Source organism: Phasianus colchicus, chromosome Z, assembly GCF_987193195.1.
Source record: "Phasianus colchicus chromosome Z, bPhaCol1.hap1.1, whole genome shotgun sequence".
Classification (NCBI taxonomy): domain Eukaryota; kingdom Metazoa; phylum Chordata; class Aves; order Galliformes; family Phasianidae; genus Phasianus; species Phasianus colchicus.
Genome location: NC_143476.1, coordinates 48,068,272 through 48,087,969, shown reverse-complemented (window position 1 = coordinate 48,087,969; position 19,698 = coordinate 48,068,272). Strand labels below are relative to the sequence as shown.

Here is a 19,698-nt window from a genome sequence, read left to right as displayed (position 1 = left end):
TATTTTCCTAATTTCTATAACAGTAATTATTTCTAAATGTGAAAATGATAACAACAGCAACAAAATTTGCATCAGAACAGTACAGTAGCCTGAAGATCAGGTGGAAGGGGACTATTTTCTGTTAGAAAAAACTGAAGACACCAGAACTCCAATATTATTTTATTGCAAGTAAATTAAACTGTCCTGAGAAATTTTTTGCACACCGACCATTGGCAATGAGCTTGTTTATGGTGATAAACTTTTGGAGTTACAGTGACATATTGAAATTTTCCAAAATTAACTGCCGAGTTCTGTTCAAGAACTTCTACTGAGCAAGTGTCACACAGTTTGGATGGCAACATCCTGTTTGGGAGTGGAAGGCAGCTTCTATTATGAACCAATTTTGCCTTAATAGTGTACAATAGCTGATAGTTTGATTTACAAATATATGAGAATGTTGCATGAATGTGCTTAGATTTAATGCATTGTTTTAGGAATACTTGCGTCTAATTGTGAGTTTGATGTCATTGGTATTAGCTGGATTCCATGGAAGCAAAGATGGTGCTGGTAAAAAACAAATAGCAGTACAGCATAGGCAGAATCTTGCAATTCTGTATGTATTTGGCAACCTTTGACATACAGAATATGTTACAGTGGGAGACACTGAGTGTTAGAGTGAGCAGCGCTACAGACTTCACTCTGCTTTCATGATCATCATGTGAATGTAGCTGCAGAAATTCATGTAATTTAAAAATAAATTAATAAGTAAACCAAGAGCCTGAAATCACCGTATCTGTACGTGTTTAATGTTGTACATCCATCCACATAGAGCCACACTTTTTTTTAAATGAAACAACCAATTAGTTTCTAGAAAACACAAAAGCCTTTTAAAATCACCATGATAATCCCCACATCCTGGGGAGTAAACAAATTAACTAGCATTTACCCACATTGAAATCTGCAACATGTCTCTGTTTCTTTGATCACTGTAATTACAAGAGGAGTTAATGATATTGGTGCTGTCATTTGACTGTTTTAAAACACCCACCCGCAGAGGCCAAGGTCATTACACCTATTAACTAGATGCACAGATTTAACTAAACTCATTATGACTAGCTGGAGAAACACTGTCTTCTTGTTGGGTGCAGGGGGATGAGTGAAGTGAGCAGTCACACAGGTGAGCACACCTGCTTCTACGAACTGTTTTTGTTTGCTCTGTAGAGCAGATCCATATATAGCCTTGCACTTGGTCATATGTGAGCACACTCCTTTAATCTAGTCTTGGACAACATTTCTGTCCCAGAGCACCATAATAACCAGTGTACTCCTGTAGCAGAACAATGTCAAGAAGTGTCTCTGCTCTTCCACAGACTCAGCAGCAGCAGCCTGTAACACGTAAGTAGATGTGGTACTGTGACATATTTTGTAAAGATATTTATGCAGAGTCCTCTTCCAGAGGTTGTAGGCTGCTGAACTGTATTTCTGTAGAAAATATAGTCCCTTATCTATCTTTTGTTATGTTTTGTTCTGTTCCTGGGTGCAGTTAATTGACTGTACTTTGAATTTTATCTTCTGTGTCTCTTTCTTTTCTTGAATTTTCTGTATCCTTTATCTCAGGCTTCAGCTATTACACCACAGGTTTGTCACTCTCAGAAACACTGCAAATTGTCAGCATTGGTCCTGATTCAACGTGGAATAAATCTGAAAGGACATTTTTATCAAGATTTCGTTGAAAAGAATGGCAGGCCTTTGGGAGACTAGTGCCCTCAAAATGGGAAGAGTGTTAGCTGCCCTAAGGCAGCTCAAAGAGTACAGGCTGTTACAGATTTTACATCTATTCATATGTTGTCAATATGATTCTGGATATCTATATAAAAATCAAAAACTAAAAGAATTGAGTCCATCAAGGCTCAAGCAGTCTCCCAGTGCTGTCTCCATGTAGCTTTTCATCCTTAAATAAACATACTTAATAACAATAAATATTATTTAGAAAAGACTTATTTACAAAAACATTATGGATGTATACAGATAATTTTAAAATTAAGTCAATTATTTAAATTCAAAAAAGCATCATTGTGAGGCACTAGTTTGGTCGTAAACCTTGAATTAAGTTACTAGATATCCTTATTAGCTTTGTGTCTTGTACTGATCTGGCTCATGAACCTTAGCAGGAAACAATCATATCTTATGTATAAAATTTCAATCTTCTCATTGAAATCAAAAATAAATGAAAGTTCTGGAGAGGTAAATTTTCAGGATTTCTATTTTGCATCAATCACAAAAGAAAAAATGATTTGGTGTGTTTTTTCCCCTAGTTTATTAAAAAATGACCTTTCTTTAATTAAATAAATTTTCCAGTACAAGACTCCATTATAGGTAGAATATTTTATGGACAAATGATACTAGATGCCCTTGACACAAAAATCCTTGGTACTGATAAATTATTTTCACTTGACAAAGAAAGCCCAGTATGTTGTTCACAATACTAAATGCTTCAGATTTTTTTTTTTTTTTTTTTTTTTTTTTTTTTTTTTGAGTTCAAACTGCTTCAATTTTTTTTCCTCAGGTAGTATGAAATTAGTATTGCAGTTATTTATGAAAATCTGTTCTAAACTTCATGAGTTATTCTGGGAAAAGTTGAAAGAGAAAAAATTTAATTCTAATAGCCTGTAACAGCATGCACCTGAGGATAAGCAGACTTAGCAAGAGTTCAATGTTTTAGATCCTTCTGTAGCATCAGTTATATGTTAAGATTTATAATGGGAATGAAGTGCAATTATTTCTTTTTCCTCACTTCACAGTATTGGGGACCTTCCTGAAAAGATCAAGCCAAGGTATGTATATACAGCTGTGTAGGCAATTTATTTCAATCGCAACTGGAGATTACAAAATTATTTAAAACTGAACAAGTTATTCCTTAATGCTGCACACTGGAGGTTGTATATTCAAGATATCTTGCTCTAAGCAGATAACTTGAGTAACCTGAATCACTCTCTTGCGAAGTCACTAAAAATACAAGGAACTTGAGTTAAGACCGTAAGAACTGAAAGACTGAAGACAAAGAATTCTCCATTCTTCATAGCACCAAAGTCATTAAGGAATATGGAGTTCCACATGGTGCCTTTCTGGGCACAGTCAGAAAGAAGACATTAAGATCATAGGAATTAAAATACATCTTTCACATCCCAAAATGTTTCACACTGTCCTTCTTCACATGCTTGTCAACAAACTGAAGAAAAAGGGATTTGATGGATGCACCACTCACTGGATAAAGAATTGGCTGGATGATTGCACTGAGAGAGTTGCAGTCAGTGGCTCAGTATCCAGGTGGAGACAAGTAGTGACAAGTGGCATTCCTCAGGAACTGGTGCTGGGACCAGTGTTATTTAACATCTTTGTAGGTGATGTGGACAATGGGACTGAGTACACTCTCAGGAAGTTTGCAGACAGCACCAAGCTGAGTATTGCAGTTCATGTCCTACAGGGAAGAGGATGCTATCCAGAGGGACTTGGACAGGATTGAAAGGTAGGCCTGTGCCAACCTCTAGAAGTTCAACAAGTCCAAGTGCAAGGTCCTGCATCTGGGCCAGAGCAATCTCAAGCAATGATAAAAGTTGGGTGGGGAATGGCTTGAGAGCAGCCCTGAGGAGAAGGATTTGGGCGTGTCAATTGATGAAACATTCAGCATGAGCCAGCAATGTGCTCTTGCAGACCAGAAGGCCAACAGTATCCTAGGTTACATCAAGAGAAATGTGACCAGCAGGTTGATGGAGGTGGTTCTGCCCCTCTACTCTGCTCTCGTGAGACTCCACCTGGAGCACTGTGTCCAGTTTTCTGGAGCATCTTACACTAGAAGGACATGGAATTCTTCGAGGAGGTCCCGAGGAGGGCTATGAAGATAATCAGATGGCTGGAACACCTCCCCTTCGAGGACAGGCTAGTAGAGCTGGGGCTTTTCAGCTGGAGAAGACGGGGCTCCAATGAGACCTTATAGTGGCCTTCCAGTTCCTGAAGAAGGCCTTCAGGAAAGCTAGTGAGGGACTTTTTGTAAGGGCATGTAGCACCAGGACAAGGGGAAATGGCATTCAATTCGAAGAGAGCAGATTTAGACTAGATATCAGGAAGAACAGGGTTTAGATGGTTTAGTGCAGAGCCAGGAGTTGACTCGATGATCCTCACGGGTCCCTTCAAGTTCTATAATTCTATGTTTCTATGTTTTTATGATTCTACATTAGCACAGTTCCCAGTAGTGTAATCTTTTTTTAAGCATATTCATGGTACTGAATCTTCGTGTAATAGCTTGGTTTGTTTATTTTCTAGCAAAGCCTATTTTAACCTTACTTTAAAAAAACAGTGTAAAAGTGGAGGTCAGTTGATGCAGTTCCAAAATACTGCCTAGATATTGAAAGATAATCTTTCTGTTTGCAGTGCACAAACACAATACTTCCATTTAATACATCCATATAAAATACTTCCATTTTTTTCATTTATAAGCATAGATTTTAGAATATTTAAAAAATATTTTTCTAGTAATGCAGTGTCATGTCACATCTTTAATGGAAGAAGAAAAATAAAATAAAAGAAAAAAAGCCTTGACAAACAGGAATATGGCCAGATGAATGTAAACTGGTTGTGGTAGACTTTCAAACTAACTCTCACAGTTACCTTAGTGGAGTTTTTTCAGGGTCAATCATGTATTTGACTCCATTTTTTGTTTCCTATGTAATACATTTTGGTTTATTGTATTATTTTAGAGGTGGAAAGATTTTCTAATCTGATCATCAAGCTGAGGCTAAAAAGCTAAGACAAGTTCAATTTCTTGTTCTGAGTTTCAGAGTGATCTTGGACAAATTTCTGCCCTCTTGCCCAAATATTATGCTCCATTCTTACTAATGTCTTAGCTATTGGAGTAAAGGAATATATGGGAAATAAGGAATGTACTTCTAACTCATTTATTATTCTTTAGAGATGCAGTGCCAATAGCAATTTTATTGAGCATTATGTACGTGCCAAAAAATGTGAATTCTCAGAATTTCATAGAATTAAACAAATTCTGCTTTTGAGTTGCATTTAAGTCAGCAAGTATCTTATTTTTTTAAATTACTCTTTACATTTAGCTTGGCATTATTTTCTACCACTAGTAATAGCCTTGTTTGTTTTACAAGAATATGACAAATATGTCTACTTCCTCTCTTTAATTTAATGACATATTAATAATAGCATGAATAATCTCTTGTAAAATCTAGTTTTTTAAGGCTTATTCAAGGTAGTTCAGCAGATGTAAACAGCTTAAATTAGAAAGGATTGAATTTAACATGCAACCTCACAAAACTGAGGTTGGTACTCTACCCAGAAATGTTGACTATTACAAGCAGTTGACTGTTATGAGCAGTGAAAAAGGGACTTTCTCTCTTTCAAATAAAAGATTGGGTCTTTTGCAAGGTAATGACTCATAAAGAAGAGCTTACATTTCTGCCTACAGCCTCCTACCCTATAAAATTTTAATTATGTCCTTAGGAAAATGGACGAAAAGTAGAAAAATATTCCTTGCTGACTATATTCATCTTACTGACTGCAATCTGCGAATCAATTCAGTTTCTGGTTAGAAATTTAACACTACTAAAAGGTGTCCTCATCACTACTGGCTGAATCATAACAGATGGGGGGGACCATGTTAGAAAGCCTGCACTTCAGCTTATGCTGACAAAAGAGAAGTCTATCAAACACTGGTCTGGGAGATGCTGCTGTAAAGTTAAGCTTACTCCAAATAACAGCTCTATGGAGAGCAGCCTAATCCTAGGTAGTACTTAACTGTTCAAGATGTTACCAGCTCCATTTAAAAGATATGCCAAAACCTTGCAAGCAGAGGTGTCTTTATCTATCTATCTATTTATTAATTTTAATATGGAGATGTTTTGTGAGGAATCACTTCAGACACATCAGCATTTCCGTACTAGGCCTGGTCAAATTTTAGAATTTAGTAAGCTCATAAAATGAAAATTAATACAGAGTAAAAGTTACCAACACTTTTTCACATCTCAGATATGATTTATTTTTAATTTGATTTATTAGGAGTTAAGTTATCCAAAATTGTTAATTTTCTAATGTCTTTGTTCTAAGACATTTTTAGAGATCTACGTGTTGCTATGATGTGCTAATCTTTCAGTATTTCTTTTCTCTTTGCTGTCCTTCACCTTCTTTTCTAAGATAACACAGTATCTCTAAGTCAATTCCATATTTTTAAACTTTTGTCCATTGGTAAACCTTGGTCCACTGTCATTGTCCAAATGATTCCACTCCATCATTTAAATTATTACTATATACATATACACATATGTATATAATATATACAGATGTGAATCTAGGTAAATTCAACAACATTTCTTCAGGTAAAACTTGTATGAAGAGGAACAGTCAGTCCTCTTTCTTGTGTTAAAGGGAAATCCTTGCTCTCTCTTACACATCAAATGGCCCATATTGTCTCTTTTGTGTTCCTAAAGCCCTCTGCATGATCAGACTTTTATAAGTAAGTCTTACTAACCAGAGAGAGAAAAAGTTGACCTGTACAGAAAGCTAACATAATTGATTTTCCAATAATGACTTTGTTGAATCATTGCTGTTATTTCAAAGTATTAATACTGTTCAAACTGACAGCTAAAATGTGGAATTATGTTTTCTCTGCCTGTTTAGATTTCATGGTATTACCCTTATCATATATCTGTATGTTAGTGGTTCAAGGGACCAGCACTGTTTAGTTCAGAAAGCCTAATAAACTGTGTCAACCCAAAAACAGGTCTTAATATTTTGTTAGAAGTGTACACAGTGGCATTTTCATGCATACCCTCATACTATTTATCATTTGAAAATTAAGTTATGTAATTAGCCCAATAGCCATATAGCAATGATATAAATTGGTGTTGTCTTTATGTAAAATAACATTTTTAGTTGCTGAAGTTCCTCTCAACTAGTCGTTTTTTACTCTCCCTGGTTGACATTGTAACTCTTAAGTTTCAATTCACCCTCAATAGCTTTGGTAGCTATTTTTTCAAAACGTAACTGGAGAGTGAACAGTAGGTGGGAATCCAGCATGCATGCTGCTTGTGCTGCTAGGTGGGGACTCTTTTCTCAGCAGTGTTTTCCAGCACATATTTTAGGGAGCATATTTTTAGAGGAAATCACCAAGGTGAGAAGGCTGATACTGACAGCAGTCCAGATGTCACTGCACTTCAGAAAGCAGTTTGGTAACTTGTGCAGACAGGAATTGGCTTAGTTGTCAGAAGGGCAGAAGGTTTTGGAGGAAAGAGGACTCATGAGATCTCTGGGGCACTGTTGTGACCAAATCTAAAAGACTGCTTGGAGTGACAGAAATTGTGACAGAAAATGAGATACAGAAACTTCATCTAAAGTGGCTCCTAGGCTGGTAAGTAAGTAGGTAACTGTGCATTCTAGGGAAAATCCAGAGTCTCAACTGTTGTGCAATTTTCATAGAATCATAGAGTAATTAAGGTTGGAAAAGATCACTCTTTTCCTAATATCCAAACTGAACCTCTTTGGTGCAACTTTAGGCCATTATCTCTTGTCAGTGCACTTGTCAGTGCTACCTGGAAGAAGAGACTGACCCCTCCTTGCCACAACTTCCTTTCAGAGAGTTGTAGAGACCAATGAGGTCCCCCCTGAGCTTCCTCTTCTCCAGATGAAACAATCTCTGTTCCCGCAGCTGCTTCTCATAAAGCTTGTGCTTCAGGCTCCTCACCTGCTTTGTTGCCCTTCTCTGGGCACACTCCAGGGACTCAGTGTCTTTCTTGTGGTGAGAGACCCAAAGCTGAATATGCTACTCAGATATCACCAGATCTGAGTACAGGGGGAAAATCACCTTGCTAGTCATGCTGGCAACACTATTTCTGATACAAGCCATGATACCATTGGCCTTCTTGGGCAGACTGCTGCTTATTTTCAACTGGCTAACAAGCAATACTCCCAGATCCTTTTCCTGTGTGCAGGTTTCCATCCAGTCTGCCCAAAGGCTGTAGCATTGTGTGTGGTTTTCACAAACCTCATGTAAAATGCAGGACCTGGCACTTGGTCTTGTTGAACTGTGGGCTTTAGCCATGAACCAGCACCTCTACACCTGGACTTGCTGGCTCTTTGTAGTACAACATAACTCTCTGACCATATATTTTTCATGAAGGCAGACCTGCTTATGTGAAAAGAATCCCTTTCCTAAACATTCTGACAGACATAAGCTTATTCCTTTGATAGAAGGAAGGGGACAGATACTGAGGGACATAAAATGTAAATAAAAGTACAGTTTGTATTTCATGCCAATACTTGGAAGTGTTTCCCCAGTGCTCATCTGAATAATTCAGAAGCATTTTTATCAGTAAGCTAAGAAAAAAAAACCTTCAGAGTACTCTGAAGTCTTTACTTCAGTTACCTATAAACAAAATATTTCAAGAAATACTCAGCGTTGATGTGAACTGCAACTTCTAAGGGATTTCCAACTAAGATAAATGTGATTAAGAATTATCCACGAATCTTGATACATGCAGATGTTTTTTCAGAGCTTACTCTACACTGTCAAATAGATGGAGTTGAAGAAAGCATGCTGAACTGCAGTGGCTTGTTATCAAATGAAAATATGCTACAAGAGATCTTTTTTGTGGTATTCCTTTTTCCTCTTTGAGGCAAAGCAGTTACAGCTTAACCCAGCTACAAATGTAAATAGAATGACTATTCAGGGACTGTTGTGAATTGTTTAAAGCTCATTTTCTTAAAGACGCAAGGAAAATGAAGTAAAACATACTACTAATATTATGACAGTATAACAATATGCTATATAAACTGCATACAGCTATTAGGCGTTTCCAGTAATTCATAAGTAGATATTGCTTTATTCCTAATATTTCTTTTCTTTTTTAAGGTAGTTTTATATCAAAATAAATTGCTTCTGGCCACAGATAAGTCTATTCTTTAAATATTTTGTAACTAAATACAGTGTCAGAAATTCAGTTTTATATAAAAACTGTATCTGTCTTAATCATCTCTAGACCAGGCAAAATCCCTAACAGTATTCACTTAATCCTGCTCTAACCATGTCTATGGTGTTTTCTTAGAGCCGTAAAGCATCTGTGCTATTCAAATTGAAATGAAAAGAGTTACTAGTACTTTTCTTCAAAGCTACTGTTTCTGTGATGATGCTCTATGTCTGCATTCACTGTTTTTTCCCGAGGGAAAAAAAGTAATTAAGATTCATATAGTATTTCAAGCTTGTAGCATTAAAAAAAAAAAAAAAAAAAGAGTGCTCAAGGCTTCCAGTGAGATGGTCTATTTGCTTGTGAAACTCCTTAAAAACACACACACAAAAGGCTGAAGTTAATTAGGTTGGATGATTCATTTTCATAGTTCTACCTTTGAATATGGATCTGCTCAAAAGTTATTTATTTGTAATTAATTTTTCTAGCCTTGTAACTCTAAGATGCAGTTTTTAATAGTTCATATACAGGAGAGAGTCCAGAACTGCCAGGTATTCATAGTTTACTCGTGTTTGTAACATGTAGTTGTGATGGGTGATATTTATAGGAATGAAAAGTTGTTTCTGTGTTAGATATCAAAGACGGGGGAATTGATCTGAAGAAGTAGAGCACAATGTATTTGTATTTTGTAACTTGTCCTTAGAAATAGATGATGTGAAAAAGTAGTGTCACGGTTTTATAATTTTGTTACCAGTATTCCACATCATAACATCACGTAAAGTGTGGGGAATTAAATTGTTAGTGCTTCAGTTCCGTGGACTGACAACTTTCTGGATACTTGGTTCTCAGAAGAGAAGAACTACATATCCCAGAAGACTTCATGTTCTGAGAGAACGATAAGCCATGGGATGAAGCCACGAGACTTGCTCTCTCTCTCTCTCTCACTCACTGCCTGGCAGTGTGTGGGTGCTCCCCAGCCGTGTGCCTTCAGTTCAAAGTAGGCCTTTCGGTTTCAGATACTCTCTCTCTCATTTTATTTGATTTATTAGCCTCAATTTTAATTTTATTTTATTATATTGTGTTATCTTGCATTCTAATATCAAATTTAGTAAAATTAGTTTCCTCCTTAGATCATTGTCACTGTTCTGCTTTTGGGGCCAGCTCCCATCTTCCTACCCTTCCCCTTTTCCCTCCCCATTTTGGGGTCAGGGGGCCTACAGGCCTGCTGCCACCTGTGACTGGCACAGATTGATCTAGATAACTCTGTGACAGTATTTGGTGGAGAATGCAGGCAATCTGAAGCTTTTAACATTAGCAGAAAAAAAAGGATTTCTTTAAGCCGGAAACGTGAGGAGCATTGGTAGCTAGCTTTGACCTTCATAGATTAGATTGTAGTCTGGACAGTCTGCCAAACTCTGGACACTGTACCAAGTGTTTTTGTTTTTTTTCACCCTTTTAGCAACTGTCAGCTATGAATCTGTTCTTTATTTTAGGAGCGTTGTATAAGGGACTAAAGGCCATTATGTTTTTTGGAACTTAGTGCTCTCTTATTAATTTCATGCTTTCTTGTTGTGGAACTGTATATTTATATAACCAAGTAAGGGCACTGATGGAGACACCTGCCTGGTACTTACATGAAGTGTTGTATGATTTGAATATTGACAATTACATTCCAGATGGAGGGGCAGAAATGGAAACGGGTGTCCTCATGTCTAGAATGGAAAGAAGCGGAGGAAGTAGAGGAAGATCCAGACAAAGGGCCCTCCCCAAAACCACCATCACTGAGAAAGGCAACTGAGAAATCTAAGAGAGTGAGGAGGAGGGAATCACTGTTACCACTGTTCAATCTCTGAAGATGATTGAAATTCCAAGGCTCAAGAAAGGAGTTTACAGGGAACCCAAATGAAACTACTGTCACCTGGTTGCTTCAGTTGGGACAGCAGGGCCAGTAGCGCGTCTCTAGACGGTAACGAAGCTCACCAACTAGGAGGCATTGCCAGAAAGTCAGCTATTTGACAGACGGATTAGTAAATGTTTGGATGGAGCCGCCATCCTCTGGGAACAAATGTTAGCAGCTGTGAAGGTAAAGATTCCTTCAAAGACAATCCGAAGCCTGAGAGTAAAAAGTGGAATATGATTGAAAATAGTATCCAGTATTTGAGGAAAATAGTCATGGTGGAAACGTTGTATGACCCTATGTTTGTTCCTAACAATCCATGTCAAGACCATGACAATGTACAAATACCTTACATTTTAGTAGCATATTTTAGAAATTTAGTTACTGAACCACATGATTAATTCTTGCTTGCAAAACTGCAATAGTTTTTAAAAATGTTGCAAAACACTTATTATGGTCTAGAAAGCATATCATCAGGCTATTCTGTTTGAATAAGAGGCCCTCAGCAAAAAAGAAAAACTGACATCAAAGAAGCCAGGGCTTCCACACAAAGCTGGATTGTCTCACTCTGTGAATTGGTTGGGATGCAACAGCATCAAGATGATCCCCTCTATCCTCTGTCCAAACTTATCTCTATCCAAAGATGAGCAGATGTCCAGTAGTAATGGCCAAGTGTTGAGTTAGCAAATGTTAGAAGTTAAATCATTATCAATATATGCTTAGCTAACAACAATTTACGTTTAGCCAGTATCCATATGCTTAGTTGAGCATCAGGAAGGTTGTGAACCTGAAGTACTCAGACAATGAGGAACTAGGAGAGGAAAAGATAAGAATCAGGTAATAGGGCACAAAAGATGTAACACTGTTTCTGCAGGCACACTCCTGCTTGCAGGACACCTGCCATTGCAACTGCGAATAAAATCTGTTTTTATCAGATGTACAGTCCTGATAAATTATTTGGATATTTTCAACACACTGAAAGAAGGAACTGCTGAGTTTAGGAATAGAGAGAAGTATGAGTGGAGAAATCCTTGCTATTTACTCTTATTTCTAGTGTGTCTTCCACTTTGTACATTTTCCCTTTTTTTTTGCAACCAAAGAAGAAACTTTCTTCTTTCCTGATATAATTCAAATATAGCACTCTGAGAACAGAAACATCCTTTTTTTGTTTTCTGAAGTACAGAGTACCAAAGCCTAAAGCAGTTCAAGGAAGAATAGGGACATTTTTAAGTCGCATGTCTGAGGGCATGTTGCTGTAACTGTTCCTCAATAAAAGTGCAAGAGAAAGATTAAGAAAGAAGAGAGAAAAAGCAGAGGCAGCAGCTGAGTTTAGGAACAGGCCTAGCAGGGGAATCCACCCAGAAATTTCTTCTTGTGCCATGGGAAGTTATAGGTGTCACCAGTCAGGGCACTGCCTAGGAATCTGGGAGACACTTGCAACATGAGTAGGCGTACCCTCCAGAAAGAACACTGTGCTCTGCCTTTAATTTCAGCATTATACATAATCTTGAGAAATATGAAGCTTTCTTACTTTCAATCTTCTTTGTAGGTAGTCTCTAAGAAACATTTTTATAAAATAATTGCTATGCGGGAAAAAAAAAACAAAAACAAAATAAATAAAAAAACCCACTCAAATGCCTCACCTAATTAAATGAAGGAGAAAAAAAAAAAAGTATTTTTGCAAATAGAAACTATGACAAAACATTGAACCTAGTGTTCCTTCTTATATGTCCTCACAACACTTCTGAAATCTAGAAGTGACTCTTTCAGAAAAAGGAGATCATCAACCTAATTTTGATAATGAATTGAACCAGTGGAACGATCACAAACTAGAGTGACTTCAGTAGACATGAAGAATACAAGAAAATATTTCTGACAGTTATTTATTCAAGCTAAGAATTAATAAAAATATTTATTTGGTTTATATTGATGGACAAAGAGTTTATTAGCTGATGATGTTACAATATGGTTACGAGATCTCTCAGGCACTCAAATTAAAGATAGCAGCTGCTTCACCACTTGTACAGCTTTAAACTTAATTCCCTTGTACTCAGAATAAATCAGAACTGTAACATAAAATATTTCTCAGCCTTAGTACCATATAACAAAGAAGAACAGAACAGTACTTAGTAAAAGAAGGAACGGCTTATGTTCAGTTTCACCAATTATTTCCCCTTCACCATAACAGAATGAGTTTTCGATAAGTACAGCCTAGCACATGAGAACAGGATGCTGTTTGTTCCAGATAAAAATGGAGCCCTCTGACAGATTTGTAATGCATGTGACATGAATGTGTCTTCATTCTTACCAAACCTTCAGGCAAAAATATGCCTTGGAAAAGGAACTTAGATCATCAGCAAACAAAAAGAAATCTGAAACTAAAATATTTCATATGGGATAAAAGAATACACAGTATTTGATTTTGCTAGGCTTACATGTATGTAGTTTAACTCTTCTTAGTACAGTATATTTATCATTCTACTCAGAAATTTACTAAATATTTTTCACTTTACAGACTTGTTTCTTTTTATGGCAGCAAGATGTTCAGTGGTCCTAACAGGGTCAGCACAGTAAGTGCACTAAGTGGGATTTATTTCTTGATGAGAGTAGTGATGCTATACATAGGAGCAGAACTATGTCGTCACAGCTTAACTGGAGCTAGCTGCTTTTTAAAGTATTAAGTGGGTGTCTTCCTAATGACACATTGTAGAATTACCTTAACAGTTCTGCTCTCTTGTCAAATGTACAGGCTTTTTTTTGTGTGCTCTCTGCCTCAGGAGCAGTATCTCCAGTGGCATTTCAGAAAAGTATTACAGAATAAGCAATTGCAGGAGGAAAACAACAGGGCATTTTCTCAATCATGTCAAAAAAAAGAAAGCACTCAGCAGCTGATATTATGCAAACACTGTGACACAACATATGATAAAGTGGTTCTTCTGTGTATTGCTGCTATTCAGAAACTTTGTGGTCATAAAACTTAAGTTCCCTTCAGTTCATTAAGTATATCTTAACGAATAAGAATGGTAAGAATGCTTAGGCAATGTTCACAGTACTGTCAGAATAGTTCTTTATCTTAAGTTGGTAACTAGAACAAAGCTTATGGTCTCCCAGTGATTTGAACACTAGAATTCTACTGGCAATATTTATTACACACTTACAAATTCTATGCCAAAATCCTTACCTACTTTATTATTTATTATTATTTTTAAGTCTCTCTGTCATCAGTCAACAGGATCAACAAACTGTACATCACGTATGCTGAAAAATTTTTATCTCAAAGCCATATAAAAGGAAAAATGAATCTGAAATATACAAGAACTGATTTTTTTTTAAGGTTTTCAAAATTGGTTTAAAAAATGGAGTTTTTTCATCAGTATGAAACAAGTAGAAATAAGTTACTTTGGAATATGATAAAAGTCTAGCCAAAGTTGATTATGATGTGATTTTTCACTGTGGTGTTTAAGAAGTTTTTGTTAAAGCAACTGAGGAGTAATGCAGCAAATCATCCATTTCATGCATTAGAACTGGGTTTATTTGGCTGACCACAAAACAGTAGTAAAAGCAAAGACTGTAAAATTAGAGTCTTCTAAACTTATCTGTCATAATAACTTTTTAACCTATTTATCAGCAATACTGTATATTAACAAAAAAATTGTTCTCCTGTTTGTTTTTCTTTCCTTTCAGCTAAAACACTGCAGTCTGCAAACATCATAATCTGGGATTATACCTATGCTGAATTATCCAACAGGCAAACCGGTTATGGAAATTAATTTTTCTATCAGGTTCCTATGTCCTATTTACAGTGACACTATTTAAAAAAGCATATAATTTGGTTAATGTTCTTGTGAGGATGGAAATTAAACTTGTTTTTTTAAACACAGCACAAAACATTGTTTGGCCTCAGACATAGGAAACGTGGATTAAAATTAAAGGAAATATATTAGTAATAAATATATTCCACACAGATTTATCTCTTCTTCCTGACTGTAAGCATCTTACTTTGCTGACCACAGCTTTCTGCAAATGTCAGATATTATTGAGTCTCTGCTTGATTTGACAGCATATAATTGAATAGGACATGAGTTGAAGTGGTAGTATTTTTCAAACAAATATTTATAAATGTATTTAGTCATTCGCAGGTAATCAGGTTAGGAAAAAACTAGATATAAAGCTTACAAATAATGTGAATTCCTTAAGATTGGCTTCTAGGACAGCTAATTCTCTTTTAACTACTTCCCCTGTTTTCCCTGAGCCATTATCCTGATGATCTGAGAATGATAATGTCTCAGGGAAAACAGGGGAAGTTGTCCCATTTGAGAATCTTATTAAACATTCTGTAGCAAAGGCGTGTTTACTCCCCTGCCCTAGTAAGGACTCACTGTCCTGAAAATTTCTACAGCTCTGCACCTTCCTTGGCTGAGTCCTTAAGACCCTATGTTCACCCATCACCTAACACTCGAAGCTCACCACTGAAACATTTACCTAACTGCTACTTTGCACTTTGCAGAAATACCTCTAGGATTTCTACGCAAATACAATCACCCTATCTATAATCCTCTCCTAAATAAATAGTCCAAAAAAAAAAAGTATTGTAAGATACTTTATTTCTTGCTGTTCTGTGTGTATTTTTTTGGTTGTTTTTTTTTTTTTTTTTTCTTTTTTTCCATTTTTTGTGAAAGACTTCTTAGCACCTTGATTATAGCCATTCTGGCAATACTACTGTGCTGTATCATAGCCAAAACATAAAACCCATAAAATTAGTCAGAATATTTACACCTAAGTTTTCAGTATTGCTCTTGTTTTTTTAAGTTAATGAGCACTATAAAAATACCAGTGGAAAAAATATTAAATTCTAAAATATGTTACAGGCACTTTATCCTAAATATTTAAAAACAACAACAACAACAAAAAACTACGAACTTTTCTTGAAGTTATCTCTGGATGTCATATTACTCTGCAGTTTGAATCATTTACCTGAAAATCTGAATTAAACAGTAGGTTTGATTTATTCTTAAGGCAATGTCTCAAGAAGCGGCTATTTTAATAAAATCAGGTTTTACCAAAACAGGAAGAAGTAATTCTTTTTTTCTTCTGACACCCAAATAGCAATAAGAAAAGAAGGACTCTGAAATTTTAAAGATTTCATTTTCCTGGCCTTGAGTTCTGCAAATCTTTTCAGCTTTAGGGTTTACATATAAATTTGGAACATGATCTGACTGTCTATCCTTCAGGTAAGCAGAAAACTACCGCAATGCATATTAGAAAACATCTATAACACTTCCAATCAGAAATCTTTGTATTTAGATACAGAAATAAAAATGAAACATAAATATTCTTCTGCCTCTGTCTGAGTACCAATCATACTCAATATAATATGCAGGAAGTTACATGCATTCCCTGTATTTCAAGGAAATGATGGAGGACTCTTCCTTTCTTCTGAAATCTTAGTGCCTTTAAATCTGTACATAGGCAATTATTATTGTAGTACAAAAAAATGTTAATAAAATAACTGGTCTTTAACTTTCAGCATTATGTGCTGTATTAAAGTAGTCTCCAGCAAGGTAGCATGAAAGGATCATATTATATGTGTAATACAAACACAGAAGACATTTACTGTACTGAACCAACCCAAACCCTGTTAAGATTTGCATTTCCCAAGTTCACCAAGAATATTTATTTAAATGAAAGAGAAAGAAACTAATGCAAATCCAGTCAGTTAAATAAAATATTTAATTTGCCAGAAGAGTTTAAAGAAAAAAGATTGTATTAGTGTCTTCAAATTCCATTGGGATTTTCCCTGTAAACATACTTCCCCATCCTAGAATGTTTAAAGATGGCAATGAAGAAAATTTTAAATAAAGATTGCTTTCAGAAAAATCTAAGCCACCAATGTGATAAGCCTTTTTGATAGGCAGTCAATCCTATTGAATGACTATTTTTGGCATTTCCTCTGGGTTGGTTGTTTTTCTTTTCCCCTGTGAATCTGTCATGATTAATCTCCCTCTGAGATTGCTTGCTATAGTAATCGTGTTCCCCACATGACATTAAAGGAATGCGTAGAGTACTAAGATTCTTACTCAACAATGCTGTCATTTTCTCATACAGCAAATCTCCCATCATTTTTTGTACAAACACACTTGTCCTTCATAAAACTACCAAAGCCAGAATATGTTTTTACGTATCTGGAAATGCAAAAGAAAACAAACAAAACCATGAACCAATGAAAAGAAACATAAAAAATGCAATTAAACAAGGATCTCTTCACCTATTCTGCTGTCACAAACTTTCTTGGTGAGAATTTTTGTTCTACATCACTGTAACGTTGTCCATTGTCTGAAAAAGTTCCTAATCATTCTGCTAAAATTTGAAATATATATCCTAGCATTTCAGCAGGTCAGGGGTGGTGATCCTGCCCCTTAGCTCTGTTCTGGTGAGGCGTCACCTGGACGACTACGTTCAGATGTGGAGTTCTCAGTCCTCAGAGAGACATGGGCCTATTGGAGCGTGTCCAGAGGAGGGCCACAGAAATTATCCAAGAGATAGAACACTACTCCTATAGGATAGGCTGAGAGAACAGGGGTAGTTCAGCCTGGAGAAGGCTCCCGGGAGAGCTGAGAGTAGTCTTTCAGTGTCTAAAGGGGACTGTAAAAAAGAGGACTGACTCTTTAGCAGGGTCTGTGGTGATTGGACAGGAGGAAATGGTTTTAAAATTAAAGAGGGAATATTTCAACAGGAAATAAGGAAATGTTTTTTATGATAAGGGTGGTGAGGCACAGGAATAGGCTGCATAGAGATGTTGTGGAAGCCCATCCCTGGAGACATTCAAAGTCAGGATAGATGGAGAAGAAAGAAAAAAGAAAAATAAATTATTACAAAGTGATCATAAACAAAAACCAGTGATGTTTAAAAATCTAAGCAGTGTAAATAAATCAAATGTTATATATCAGCAATCCCTACAGATTTGCAAGTACAATTTTTTCTTTATTTTTAACAAGGAGTTAATCACATATTGATATGGTCTTCAAGCATGTCTGACTCCACAGAGAAAGCACTACACTACACCACACCAGACTTGAGTTAAGATGTTTACTGGTTTGTAATGACTAACTAAGTCTTTGTGTGAGATTTTGCCTTGTGTTAATGTGTGGGCATTAATGTGTGGGCACATGTCCTCAGCAGGACACTGAGTACCACGCAGCAGTTTCCTCACTCCACCATCAGTGGAGTGGTGGACAAAATACAAAAGAAATGTTCAAGAACTTGTGGACTGAAATTAGAACATTTTAATAAGACATGAAAGAAAAAAAGGAAAAAAGAAAAAATAAAGAGCACAAAAAATGACAACCAAAAAAATAATCAAAGTAAGAGATACACAGTGTAATTTCTCATCACCTTCCAACTGATGCATGGACAGTCCCCTAACAGTGGCTACCCAGCCTGGCCAACTTGCCCTTTAGGCATCCATGTTGTATAGAATATTGCTTTGGCCAGTTTGGGACACTTGTCCTGGTTAGCTCCTTATGCACCCCATTGCTGGCAGAGAGGATAGTAGAGAGGCTGAAACGTCTTTGCTTTAGTGTAGACACTACTCAGCAGCTGAAACATCAGCTGTTTTATTTGGCCCTGGAGAATTGTGAAATGTAAGAACTAGAATCTGAAGTGTTAAAAACAATAAGACAGATTTTCACTGCATGTTATGAACTTGAAAAGGATGATAGATTTTGAAAAAATGACAGCTATGTTATTGGAGAATGTTAAAAGTAAATAGAGAAATGAACTTTTCATTTCATATGTTCCCTAAGTCTCCTGTGTATTCTAGAAGAAAAAATGCAACAGATTTCCCAAAAGTCCACAACCATACTTTACAGGTTTATGGAAGTGCAAGGTCCTGTACTCATAGTGGCAGTCCCAAACACAGATTCTGGTTGGGTGGAGAATGGCTTGAGAGCAGCCCTGAGGAGAAGGATTTGGGGGTGTCACTTGATGAGAGACTCAACATGAGCTGACACTGTGTGCTTGCAGCCCAGAAGACCAACTATATCCTGTACTGCATCAAGAGAAGCATGACCAGCAGGTCAAGGGAGGTGACTCTGCCCCTGCATTGAGACAGGAAATGGAGCTGTTGGAGCAGTTCCAGAGAGGGCCATAAATATTTAAGAGGGCTGGAGCACCTCCCCTACAAGGACAGAGTGAGAGAGCTGGGACTCTTCAGCCTGGAGAAGAGAAGACTCCAAAGAGATCTTATAGCGACCTTCCAGTACCTGAAGGGGGCATGTAGTAACTGGCCAAGGGGAAATGACTTTAAACTGGAAGAAGGCATATTTAGACTAGATATTAGGACAAAATTCTTTACTGTGAGGATGGTAATACACTGGAACAAATTGCCCAGGGAGTTTGTGAATGCTACCTCCCTAGAGGCATTCAAGGCCAGGCTGGATGGGACTTTGAGAAAGCTGGTCTGGTGGGTGGTGTCCCTATATCAGGGGGGTTGGAACAAGATGATATAGAGGGTGCCTTCCAACCCAAACTATTCTATGATTCTGTGATTCTCTGATTCTCCATAACACTCTTCAGAATCTCCAAATCTGTAGTTTGCTAGAACATCAACTCCCAAATACATAATTCTTGGAAAGAAACTGGAAAACATGGAAACAATTTCATTCTTAACTGAATTAGGAATGAGTCTGGCCTCTGGCATTCAGAAAAAAAATGGAAGTTGCACATACTTCAATGTATTTGAAAGTTAAAATACGAGAAGCTCAAAGTGTTCCTATTCAAGCTTCTGCTTTGTGTTCTAAAACACCATAATAGTAGCATTTCAAACTATAAAACATATTTGTGTGGGAAATG

The 19,698-nt window shown here is 36.7% G+C and overlaps 1 long non-coding RNA gene across 1 annotated transcript; it reads left to right on the top strand.

The window, feature by feature from the left end:
• The first annotated feature begins 1,111 nt into the window (after window positions 1–1,111).
• Window positions 1,112–13,198, top strand: LOC149912956 (uncharacterized). The gene is made up of 3 exons (XR_016461765.1): window positions 1,112–1,374; window positions 2,781–2,813; window positions 10,628–13,198. It is a non-coding gene; the product is annotated as an uncharacterized LOC149912956 (long non-coding RNA).
• The last annotated feature ends 6,500 nt before the right edge of the window (window positions 13,199–19,698 follow it).